Here is a 12,928-nt window from a genome sequence, read left to right as displayed (position 1 = left end):
AGGGGCGGGGGGCGCCGGGGCAGGTCTGTCCGTCCCTGCGGATGCCGTGTCCCACGCTTCCCCCCTGTCTGTCTGTCTCTGTCTCTGTCCGTTTCAGGTTTGTCTGTGTGTCTTTCTGTCTCTGTCTCTCTGTCCATGTCTGTCTCTGTCGTTTTTCTCCTCATGTGTGTCTCTGTCTCTGTCTCTCTGTCCATTTCGTCTCTGCTGTTTTTCTCTGCGTCTCTGTCTCTCTTTGTCTTTTCCTTTCTCTGCGTCTTGGTCCATTTCCGTGTTTGCTGTTTGTCTGTGTGTCTTTCTGTCTCTGTCCATTTCCGTCTGTGCCGTTTTTCTTCCTATGTGTGTGTCTCTGTCCTGTCTCTGTCTGTCTGTCCATTTCGTCTCTGCTGTTTTTCTCTGCGTCTCTGTCTCTCTTTGTCTTTCTCTGTGTCTCGGTCCGTTTCCACATCTGCTGATTCTCTGTGTCTTTCTTTCTGTCTCTCTCTGCGTCTCTGTCTCTCTGTGTCTCTGCCATTTCTGTCTCTGCCGTTCTTCTCTGTGTGCGTCTGTCTGTCTCTCTCGGCCCCTCTCTTTCCCTTCTCTGTCTCCCCGTCTCCCCCACCACCCCAGCCCTCCCCACAACCCCATCCTGATGCTCACCGCCCACGCTCGGACCTGGCCATCTGGGATCTCCAGAGTTTTCCCCTGGCCACGGTGGCCCACAGCGGGAGGAGCGGGGAGGTCTTCCAGTCCAAGGACAGATCTGCAGGGAAGGGCGTCTGGGCCATGGGAACAGAACATTCTGAGGCCTGAGAAATGGGCAGGAGCTGGTCTTGGAGCCACAGACGCTGCCTTGGAGGTGTTGAGCAGGGGAGGGACTGGGGGCCATATGTGTAACCCTGGATTTTATGGGGGTCATGCTTGCCAGGCCCCTAGAGGCTTGGTCCACAAGCTTGGGGTGATGTTTTGAGAGCAGGAGCCTCAGACACCATTGTGTTCTGGGAGGCATGGCGGGGGGAACCCTCCTCCCCAGCCCTCTTGAGGGAAGGTCTCAGGGCAGGGGAGAGACTGGTGGGAGGTTGAGGGGTGGGGGCTCAGAGCTTGGGGCTGGGAGAGGGTGTTCCTGGCAGGGCACCTTGTCCTACAAGGCCTGACAGCTGGACAAACCTCAGAACATCCAGACAATAATCATTCAATATGCTATAAGCACTACTGTGTGCCTGATCTTATGCTGGGCACTGGAATCCAGAAAGACCAGGCCTTGCCCTCACAGAGCCTGTAGTCCAGTTGCAGAGACAGGCAAGGAACCAGGTAAATATGTGGTAGAATGTCGGCTTGTAATAAGTGCTGTGCAAAGATTCAGGGAAGGTTGAGAGGGATGGGGATGTTGCTACTCTGACAACAGTGGCTGGGGGAGGCCTCCCTGAAAAGGCGACATTGTGGGGTGTGATGTGAAGGAGCTGGTTAAACAGCAAACAAGAGTGAGGGAAGCATATTCCAGGCAGAGGCACAGCCCGTGCAAAGGTCCTGGGGCAGGACCGAGCCTGGTGTGTAGGAGGAACAGCGAGGAGGCCTGTGTGGCTGCATCAGAGTGAGAAGGGGGAGAGTAGGAGGAGGGGAGGGCAGGGAGGGGACGGGGCAGGTTGTGCAGGGCTTGTGGGCTGCAGGGAGGACTTGGGCTTTTCCCCCGAGGAAGGTGGGAGCCATGGAGGGCTGCAGGCAGAGGAAGGATGGGATGAGGTGTTCCCAGGTTCCTTCTGGCCACTGTGAGGGAATAGACTGAGGGGGGTGAGGGTGGGAATCAGGAGACCAAGGTGCAGCTCCCGGTGAGCGATCGTGGAGGCAGAGTATAGAAGCCTTCAGAGGAGACAGTGTCGGCATCCTCTGGGCTCCTGCCCTAGTGTTCAGTCCTTTGCCCCATCTCTGATAACACACAGCTGAGGTTGCCGGCAGAGTCCAGCTCTGTCTCCCGCATCAGACAGGGAAGACAGGCCCCGGGGACCTATCAGCCTTTGCCACCTGCTGGCTGTGTGTCCTGAAGCAGCTTATGCACCTTCTCTGGGCATTGAATAAGTTCCAAGCCCCGGAGCCACACCCAGACACACAGAGATGGAGCAGCCTCTGAGACCTTGGCTTCCCCATCTGAGAAATGGGGAAAACACATTTGACCTGTTGGCCTGCACAGTACGCTTGGGTGAGAGAAGCCATGTTGGCTGCTTAGGCCAAGCTGGCCAGGGCCTCCCTCACTTCCAGGTAGGCAGGGCACCCTCCTCTCCCTCCCCCTCCTCCTCCTGTTCTAAGCTTGGTGAGGTGCGGTGGTGACATTTTCTGCCTCGAAGCTGCCGCATTCTAGGGAGACAGGATGGCACCAGGCAACCAGTAGGCACTCAATAATGATCATGTTTTGACTACCCCGGAGATGCTAAGGACTTTTCATGTGGCCTCACTTCAGCCCCGTGGTGCGGGCACTGCTATAATTCATGGTTTACGTGTGGGGAAACTGAGGCACAGTGCAGGATTAAGCTGGGAAGGGGCAGAGCCTAGTTTTGAATCTCTCAATCACTACGTCCTCCTGCTGCATTCATGGGACGTTATTGTTGTTATTATTATTATTTTCTTTTTTGGCCGCTGGCTGGTACAGGGATGGAACCCTGGACCTTGGTGTTAGCAGGACCACCTCTAACCACTGAGCTCACCAGCCAGCCCTGTCATTATTATTATTATTTCATTGGCATGGTCAATCCATTTCTCTCTTCCTCCCAACCTCTCCAGCCGTCCTTCTGACTATCCCATCAGTTCCACGTTCAAACTCTGTCCAGAATCTGCCCGCTTCTCAACCCCTGGTCCTGCCCCAGCATCGCTCGCCTGGACCAGCACAGTCACCTCCACCCTGGTCCCCACCACCGCCCCCGTTCTCGCCCTCACCTGCACCAGCCACTAGAGGGCGTCTGTGAGCACCAAATCAAGTCCTGTCTTTCCCCTGCCCACAGCCCTCCATGGCTCCCACCTTCCTAGGTGGGAAAAAAATCCCAAGTCTTCCTCTAGGCCCACAAGACCCTGCCCAAACTGCCCCCCCTTACCTCCCTGCCCTCCCCTCCCCCTTCTCTCCCCCTCACTCACTCTGCTCCAGCCACACAAGCCTCCTCGCTGTTCCTCCAACAGGCCAGGCATGGCCCTGCCTTAGGACCTTTGTACTGTCTGTTCCCAAAATGCTCTCTCCTCAGACATCCACCTCCCTCCTTCTCTCAGCTTCTTCAGGCCTCTGTTTAGAGGCCACCTCCTTCTCGTGACCCTCCCTGTTTAAAATAGCATCCCACCAGTATGCCCCATCCCCACCCATGCTTTCTCTCTCTCCCCGCCCCTTGTCAGTAGCTGACTTCTCTATATTTGTTTTTTACCCCATCTCCCCCACTAGGCTGCAAACTCTAGGAGGGCATCGTTGTCCATCTTGTTCTCTGCTGTATTCCCAGTTGAGTACCTGACACATAGTAGGTGCTCAGTAAATACTAATGGAATGTATTGTCTGCCCAGAACATTTTCCTGGAGCTCTACTGGTGCCTGGATGTTGGGGAGGGGGGTCTCAAGGCTGGAGGTGAGTTCCGGCAGGTGTAGGAAGATGTGTAGGCCAGATGCTGGGCAGACCTGGGAGGCTTTAAGGGCCAAGGTGAGGGCTGCACTAGTCCAATGTATTGTCTGCCCAGAACATTTTCCTGGAGCTCTACTGGTGCCTGGATGTTGGGGAGGGTGGTCTCAAGGCTGGAGGTGAGTTCCGGCAGGTGTAGGAAGATGTGTCGGCTAGATGCTGGGCAGACCTGGGAGGCTTTAAGGGCCAAGGTGAGGGCTGCACTAGTCCTGCAACCTGTGTCTTTCTGTCCTGCTCCTCCAGGTAGTCTGGGTTGGAGGAGGCAGAGCCATGATCGAGGGAACCCAAGGTGCTGGCTGAAGGAGCAGGCTGGGATATCTTTGGGAGCTGCCTCTCCCATCTCCCAGGAGCCTGGACCTCACTCTGGGTAAGTCACTTTAGTTATCCGAGACATAGAAGGGACCTTAGAGATTGTGGAGATGAGGCCCAAAGAGGAGAAGAGACTAGCCTCTGTTGACCATCACCTGTCTCTATACCTCTATGCTTCTGGGCCGTGGAGTGGGGATGCTGGCCTCACCTTCTCACTTCCCTTTGGGGCCTGATTAGTGTTGCCCCCGGCTTGCTGTGTGACCTTGGGAAAATTGCTCCTCCTGTCTGTCACCGGCCTCCTTACAATGAAGGATCGGGCTTTGGTTGGCAGGTTTGGGTGCATTGCATTCTTTGCCTGCAATTCCTGATCCCGCCATCAGGTGGCTCCAAACAGCCAAGATCATGCCAGGAATGGCTGCCTGTGGCCAGGGGCTATCCCCGTCCCTCCTGGAGGGCGCCAGGGCATCGGACAGGGGAAGAGGGCAGCAGGTGTTGCTGTCCACATCAGGGCTGTTAGGACAAAGGGAAGGATCACAACTGGCCAGAGTGGGTGTCTCACCCTACCATGGGCCTGGATTGAAATGGTCATTCCCCGCTCTCTCCTGCTGTTCCAGGTTCTGGGCTCCCAGGTGGACAGTGAGACACTGGCCTCACCAGCTGATGCCACTGCCTCGGACATTCCTGATGGAGCCCTGGTCCCTAACATTGAACAGGGTGGAGCCTTCCAGCTATGCTGTGTGACCTTGAGGCCATATCTCCTCTCTGCAGTGGGAACCACAGTGCCACCTTGGGAGGCTACTGTGGGCAGCCAGAGGATATCACATGAATGGTGCCTGGGGGCATCTTCCCTCTTGCCTTGTACATTCTCTCGGCCGCACCATTGTCCAAGCTGTGCCCCCTGCCTGGGGCAACTTTCACACTGTTCTCTCCAGCTCCAATCCACCCGGGATTCCCGCCTCCTCCAGGAAGTCTTCTCAGATTCCCTCCTCCCCAGCCAGTGAGCACCTTGTCCTCTTTGGGGCCCCAGCCAGCCTCCCCTGCTGTGAACAGTCCTGGCGGGGGTGCAGCCAGGCATTCACAAAATCTCAAATGACTAAGAGTGGAGACCACATGACCCTCACCTTCTCCCAGCTCTCCAATGCCACACTGCACCCCCCACCCCCCCAAAACTTCTCTGGGGTGCTCCCGCTTGCACTCCCTTGGCGGTTGCCTCCTTCCCCTTAAATACTGATATCTCTCCTCCTGCACGGGGTTTCCCGGGTGGTCAAGTGGACGGAGATCTGGTGGTGCCCCAGGGCCTGGTAAGCACCGAGGTGTGTGTGGGGGGTACTCATGGGGAATTCCAGGCAGTGTCTTGTGGGAATTCTAGGCAGAGACACTCGGGATAAAGTGCAGGGCCTCAGTTGGACTTCTGACCTGCAGCCAAGTCGTGTTGGGTCCTTTGTGGAGACCTGGGGGCCGGGAATTTGAAGGGGGACAAGGGGACCGGGTGCATCATCGAGGGCCGTGTTCATGCTCCGGCTACCTGTGACGCACAGGTCAGAGGCGTGGGAGCTTGGGAAGAAATAATGTTTTAATTAAGAGTCATGTTGGCTGCAGGGCCCAGAGCACAGGACAGGTGCATAATAAATCGCGGCTGCACGGAGAGCCGCGCTCAGAATGCACGTTTGCTTATCGTGGGGACAGGGCCAGGCCCTCCAAGCTCCTGCTGGGCTCCCCTCCGAGTGACTGAGCGACCGACCACATAAGGCATCTCTCTTCCAACTCTGGCTGAGGAGAGGGAGATGGAGTGGGAGACAGAGAGAGGGACCCCCACTTCACTCCTGCAGACAGATCCATGGGAGCTGCTGCATGGATGACCTGGGTCTCGCCTGTGCCTGCATGTGCCCAGGGCAGGTTTATCTGTTCTCCCTCCCCTTGGTGTCCAGCACAGGACTGGCTGCCCAGAGACCCCAGTGCCTGCTCCTTGGGGCTCCTCCTAGAGCAGGGCTTCCTACTCTTTCTGCAATGGGTAAACTGAGGCCTGAAGGCGATGCCGGGGACACCGAGCAGGGAAGGCAGAGCGCAGACTCCTGCTTGTAGATAGTTTGGTCTCTGTCCATAGCTGGGCCACTTACACGTACCTCAAGTCCCTGGACCCCGTGCTTGTACATTACCCCACAGATACTCAGGGATCTGCCCCCTGGGTTTGGCACGAAAGTGGGGTGTTTAATAATCACCCCAGCTTCTATCCTCTGCCCCTACTCCATGTCAGGGCCTGTGCCACGTTTTTGCAGGGCCACCTGCTCTGCTCAGCGGTGGCAGCAGTAGTTACATCCCATTCTACAGATGGGGCTTCGGCTCCCCTTTCCGAGGCCCCCACCCCCACCCCGGCACTGCCCTCTGGACTATGCCCCAGCAGCCCCTGAACTGAAGGGTCCCCAACCCATGCGGGGACCTGGTGGAGGAAGGGGGAGGGTTTCCTGTTTCTTGACTGGGGGTGGAGGGTGGGAGAAAGCATTTTCAGGGAGTTTTGACATTTAACAAACAGTATGCAAATTGCATGCAAATCACATGCAAATCATCACCCATTTCTTAAGCCTCGACAGCTCTGGCGTGTTCTGAAATAATAATGCTGGGCCTGTCCCTTGCTGATGGCCAAGTGCAAAGCCTTTCCCTCCTCCTTCCTCCCTTCCTATGCTTCCCATTAACAGCAAAAGTGGCTTCCAGCATCCCATCTTTCAGATTGGGTAACTGAGGCACAGAGAGGCACATGCTTGGGCTGAGGTCCCATATCCCCAATGTGGAAAGTGTCCCCCACCAAGCGTCATCATGGACTGAAGTGGACAGTGCCTGTGACCCAAAGAGGAGCAATGACAGTGGCTGGAGTAGTCGGGCTTTTTTGAGGAGGCTCCAGGCCTGACGGGGCCTGGCAGGGCTGAGGGTAACTGTAGTGGGGTTTCTTGGTTTTGAATGGCAGGCTACTCCCCAATGTGGAAAGTGTCCCCCACCAAGCGTCATCATGGACTGAAGTGGACAGTGCCTGTAACCCAAAGAGGAGCAATGACTGGCTGGAGAAGTCGGGCTTTTTTGAGGAGGCTCCAGGCCTGATGGGGCCTGGCAGGGCTGAGGGTAACTGTAGTGGGGTTTCTTGGTTTTGAATGGCAGGCTATCGAGCTTGGGTCTGGAGAAGGCTCACACCAACTCACCCTGCTCCTCTAGTTCTTTCTCCTGCTACTCCATGAGCATGTTCCCTGAATTCTGGCCAACTGCTCAGTTTGCATGTCCCACCATCTCTGTTTGGCGAGCTCCTATGTATCCTTCAAAGCCCCAGCTTCAATGCCCCTTTCTTCATGCAGTCATTTCTGATCCTCCAAGAAGGGCATCTACTCCCCTCTGGGCTGCTGCTACCCCAGGTCTCTTTTTCTGGCCCATCTGTGAGCCACAGAACTGGGAGGTCTCTGTCTGGTCCCAGTGGTCTGAGCAGTTGTCCCTGGAGACCCAGGATCACCCATTTGGGACTAGGTACAGAGGGGCCGTTTTGAGTGTGTACTGAATAAAAGATTAAGTGTTTGAAAACAAAGTCAATTTCAAACTCCATAACTTTTGGGCTTCACTCTCTTCCATCTACAGTTTAGTACGAAGAACGTTGCCCTTCCGTCTGGCTCACCTCCAGGCCTTTGCACAGACTGTTCCCTCTGCCAGGAACACCTTTTCCCCTGACTCTTACTCTAGGTGATCCCAGGCCAGCCCCTCCCCTTTCTGGGCTGTGAAACTGGGGGAAACCCGCCTTCCCACTCCCCCCAGGGCCTCTCAGCCTCCTGCCTCCACCCCAAGAGCAAGTCTGGGCTACGAGGAGTTTCGGGTGAGACTTGGCAGCCACTCTCTCTCGCTGGGGCCTGTGGCGTCCTGGGGAGGGGCCACCTCCCACCTTGGCTACCCACCCCGTTTGTGTTCCAAGAAGGTCAAGGGGAATTTTCCTAGGTGGCGATGAAATCCTGGCAGTTCCCAGGGGAGATACCTGTGGCTCAACCAGAAACTGCAGTCACCAGGATTTCCTGCTTCAGTCTTGCTGTGTCTCTCTGTCCTTCTCTGTCTTTGTGACTGCAGGCCAGGTTCTGGCATTCTCTTAACTCTGTGCATGCATTCAAGGGGCATTTGTCAAGTGCTCCCTGGGTGCTCAGCCCTGTGCTGGCTGCTGGAGATACCAAGACAGACCTTGCTCTGGCTGCCAAAGACAGTGGGGCAGGTTGTTCACTGCTCAAGAGCACCCAGCTGAAGGACGGAGAGGGTCCCAGGAAGGGGAACCTTTTTGTAATTCACCCAAAGCCTCTAATCTGGGTTAGTGGTAATTCTGACCCTGCCACCTTTTTTCTCTTTCTCTCTTTTCTCTCTCTTCATCCATCTCTGTCTCAATCTTTTTTCCATGTGTCTGCCCTCTGTTTATTACTCTCTTTCTCTCTGTTTCTGTCTCTCCCTCTAATCTGGGTTAGTGGTAATTCTGACCCTGCCACCTTTTTTCTCTTTCTCTCTTTTCTTTCTCTTCATCCATCTCTGTCTCAATCTTTTTTCCATGTGTCTGCCCTCTGTTTATTACTCTCTTTCTCTCTGTTTCTGTCTCTTTATCTCTGCCTCTCTCCAGGTCTCTGTCTGTCTCTCAAATCCCCTATCAAAAAAGACCCCAGTTTTCCCCCGATATCCCGAGCATGATCTCTGGGGTGTTTTCAAAAGCTGCTGGGACCATCCATTCTGCAGACATTGATTAAGTACCTCCAGTTTACAGGGCACTGGGGACAGTGCAATGACCAGGACACCCATCCAAGTCCTGCAGAAGATACAGAAACCGAAAGGCGGGGCTGCTCAGGGGACCCCTGGAAACGCCTCCCACAGTCCCCCCTGAATGTCCTTGGGTGGTCCTGGTCCCTCTCTGGGCCCGCTCAAGGAGGGAAGTGTTCAGGGTGACTGGGCCAGGAGCTGCTTGCATGACACAGGCTATTTGTTGGCAGAGAAATCCTTAACTTATCCATGCCCAGATGGGTTTGAAAGAATCCTCCCAGGGGGAAACAGTTGTAAGAAAAAACAGTGACAACAAAAAACAGAGTCTACTGCCCAGGCTTGTGGTCTGACTCACCTAGGGCAGAAGCAGCCTCATCACCATCCCCCAGATTATCAGGGAAACTTGCCCACCTCTTCCCCTGATGGCGCCTCACTATACACTGAAGGCTGCTGGCCTTACAGTGAAGGCTCTAGGCCTGGTCCTGAGGGCTCCTGACTTGGCACTGACCTCGCACTTGAACTCTGCACTCCAGATTTACTAGACCTCTTGCCAGGCCCCAAATGAGAGAAGCTCTGTCCAGCCTCAGGGCCTTTGCACGTACTGTTTCTGCCTATGGAGCATCCTCTCCCCACCGTCCACCTTAAACAAGTCATGTCACTCTGGTTTTGTATTCTCACAACATCCTGCTCTTTTCCTTTGTAGTCTTAATTATTTATATTATTATTCATTCACTGTATGTTTTCCCCAGTAGCCTGTGGGCATCGTGAAGGCTGAGATGGGGTCTGGTTCGGTCACTGCTGTTTAACCACACAGCATTTAATAGCCCAGCGTAATGGAGTGGGGTGCCAAGAACAAGCTTCCTTCCTTCCCAAGCTCTGTGAGGCCCCCTCCCCCACCCCAGTTCCTGCCACCACTTTGTCCAGCTCCAGGTGGCCAAGGGGCACAGAGGCTCAGGATTGGGATTCCAGGCACTCTGGCTCCTGCCGTGGTGATAAATGGGGAAAATTCAGAATTAATTATTGACTGCTCCACCGAGCCAGTCTGATCTGGACAGATAAGGAGTATCCTCGCCACTGTGTCTGCCCGGAACTTCTAAGGAGTTTATTAGAGGCTGGGAGGTGGCTGGCCAAGGGGAGAAGTCTGGAAAGCATTGGAGCTAGATAGAGCTGGGTGCAAAGCTTTGGCTCTGCTGGGCCGCTTTGGGCAAGTCACTTTCCCTCTCTGAGCCTCAGTTTTCTCATCTGGAAAAAGGGAAGAAAAAACATCCTCGTTTGTTGGGATGGATTTTGGGGGGGGGATTTACCTTGAGCTAATAAAGCATAGGACACAGGAGGTATCCCATGAATGCTGCTGAATTGGTGAGTTAACTGGAGGCCTAATTCTCTCCCCCACCTGGCAGGATAAAGCAGGATCAGGGTCGGAGACACAATTCCTACCCAGAGGCAGATTTGTGTCCCTTAGATGGTGAAAGATATCCGATGGCAAACGGTAGGTCTAAGTTGTAAGAACTTATCTAAGACAACAACCACAAAGTACCAACAGTTTGCCTGAACTACTTCCTTTTCCTGCAGGTTCCAGATCGCCTGACCTGCCACAAGGGCACAGCGCTCTCTGGTGGTCAGTGCAAGGGCTGCAACATCTTAGAAATTCAAATATCATCATGTTAGCTTAGTGTTGTGTGGTAGAAATATCATGGCAGCCACATATGTAATTTAAAATTTTCTCATAGCCCCAAGAAAAAAGAGTAAAAAGAAATAGGTGACATTAATCTCAGTAATGTGTTTGTTTACCTCAGTATATCCAAAATATTATCATTTGAACATGCAATCAATATAAAAAGTTGTGAATGAGCTATTTTAGATTCTTTTTTTCACATCAGATCTTTAGGCAGGTATGGAAATGGTACCGACAGCTTGGCAATTCTAGCATAGCCTGAGGTCACCCAGGCCTCTGTGTCCCCGCTGGAACATCAGGAGGGAAAGTCTCTGTCCTTGCCTGGTGTGTATTTTGCATTTACAGCACATCTCAATTTGAACTAGTCACATTTTAAATACTCAACAGCTCCATGTGGCCAGTGGCTCCCCTATTAGATAGTGCAGAGTTAGAGTATATGATTAGGGCTTGCCTGGACCGGTGTGGCCCCCTTCTTCTGCAGTCTGTCCCCCTTGCAGCAGCCAGAGGGTGCCTGTGAGCCCCTGAATCAGGTCCCGTCTCTCCTCTGCCTAGAGCCCTCCATGGCTCCCATTGCCCCCAGGATGAAGCCAGAACTTCTCACCAGTGCCTGAAAGAGCCTTGGCTGACCCCACTAGCCCCACTCTCTCCACTCAGCAGGACCTGCCCACCTGCTTGCACACCTCAAATGCACCAGGCTTCCTCCCACATCCACACCTGGAGAACCCAAGCTTTGTGGCCAGCTCCAATATTCTCTCCTCCAACTCGCTCTGCACCAGCAGTGACTCCATAGGGCTGGAGTGTCTGTGTCCCATTCTATCCCACAGTCCCAGCCTGGAGATCCCCGAGGGCAGTGCCCCAGGCTCTGGAGCCTGCACCGTGGGTATCTGGGGCAGGGTTCAGGTGGACTTATGAAATGACTGTGGAACTGTGAACAGGGTAAAAGTTCATATTCCTTATCTGGGCTTCGAGGCCTCTCCAGCTTCAAGAATACAAACTTGTTAGTCTCTAAATGAGTTGCGTTCCCCCTTACCTTTCCAGGCTTTTGAACACATGGGACCACCTGCTGGGAAAGCCCTTTTCACAGACCCTATTTTTACCTGGAAAACTCCTACTGATGTGTCAAAGCCCCAGAATGAGCCCTCACACCCATTCTGGGCTCCCCCTGCCTCAGGTGCCTCTCTGTGTCACAGTCCCCATCACAAGGGGTGGTGTCTGTGTTGTGGGGGTCCAGGCTTGGGGCTAAGTCCCACACATTACCCAATCCGAGGCTGGGCAGGTAGAGTAGAATCTGACAAAGGAACAAATGAATGCATCGGCAAATGCGTGAAGGCAGCTCCTTCCAAGGTCGGGTGGTAACAGGCTGTTTGTCCCTTGCCCCCCTCTGTCCTGGCATGGCCCCAGCTGCCCCTGTGTGCCTCACCAAGGGAGCTTTCCTGAGCACCTTGGGGTCCCTTGGCCTCAGCCTGAGTCCTTGCTTCCCAGCTGGCTTCACACACAGCCACACTGGGGTAGGGATGGAAGGAAGGAAGCAAGCGGAGCTCATGTGCAAAGTGACATTCTGCCCCGTGGCTTGGCAGGTGTGCAGATGGTACCGACAGCTTGGCAATTCTAGCATAGCCTGAGGTCACCCAGGCCTCTGTGTCCCCGCTGGAACATCAGGAGGGAAAGTCTGTCTGTCCTGGCCTGATGGAGGCCTAAGGGACAGGGGGAGGAAGAAATAGGCTTTGTCAGCCTGGGGGGCTCGGGGCAGGGTCTTGTACTCTCTGCAGCACCAAGTCCCCCCACTCCTCACCTGGGCTCCTGGGATCCAGGTCAGGTGATGAAGGAGGCTGAGAAACTTGAAGACAGGGATTAGGGCTGAGCCTGGGTCAGGGGCTTAGTCAGAGTCAGGGCTCAGTGGGGAGGGGGGTCTCCGCCTGGGGTTGTGGCTCAGTTTGGGGTTGGGGTTCCATCTTAGGTCAGGGCTCAGGACTGGGCTCGGGCTTAGTGGGCTTGGGGGCTCAGCATGTCAGTAGAGAGTGTGGTCAGGGATCTCTCTCCTGCAGTCCTGCCCCTCAGCTCTGCCGTCTTCTCCCCCAAAGCTTGCCCGAGAAGCCCTCCTGCTGATCCATCACCTAGAACAATCCATCAGCAGCGGAATCAGACTGGAGCTCTCCCTGCCTCTACTGTTCTCCTCTGAGAAATGGGTCCCCACCTCCCAGGCCACAGAAACACCGAGGGCAGGGGTGCTGAGGACTGGTGCTGGGACTTGCTAGCAAGTCCTTAAAATCCTGGCTCTGGTCCCCACCCACTGAGGATCTTGAGGGACCTCTTGACCATCTCTGGGCCTCAGTTTCCTCTTTATACACTGTTGGACCCTGAGAGGTCTCAGGACACTTGGGCTGTGGCCTCAGTGTCTCTGACCCTGGCTGAGGGACAGCCTGGCTTCCCTGAGTCTGGGTAGGGATAGAAGCTGGGGGTAATGGTGGAATCTATCCATTGGGGAGAAATGGTGGGCAGCTCTGGGATCGGCTACAGGGTCTTGGGATTCTGGGACTCTGGTCACAAGAGAGGAGCCTGGGCAGGGGGCA

Source organism: Galeopterus variegatus, unplaced genomic scaffold, assembly GCF_000696425.1.
Source record: "Galeopterus variegatus unplaced genomic scaffold, G_variegatus-3.0.2 Scaffold870, whole genome shotgun sequence".
In the NCBI taxonomy this organism is placed as follows: Eukaryota; Metazoa; Chordata; class Mammalia; order Dermoptera; family Cynocephalidae; genus Galeopterus; species Galeopterus variegatus.
This window is presented reverse-complemented; position numbering follows the sequence as displayed.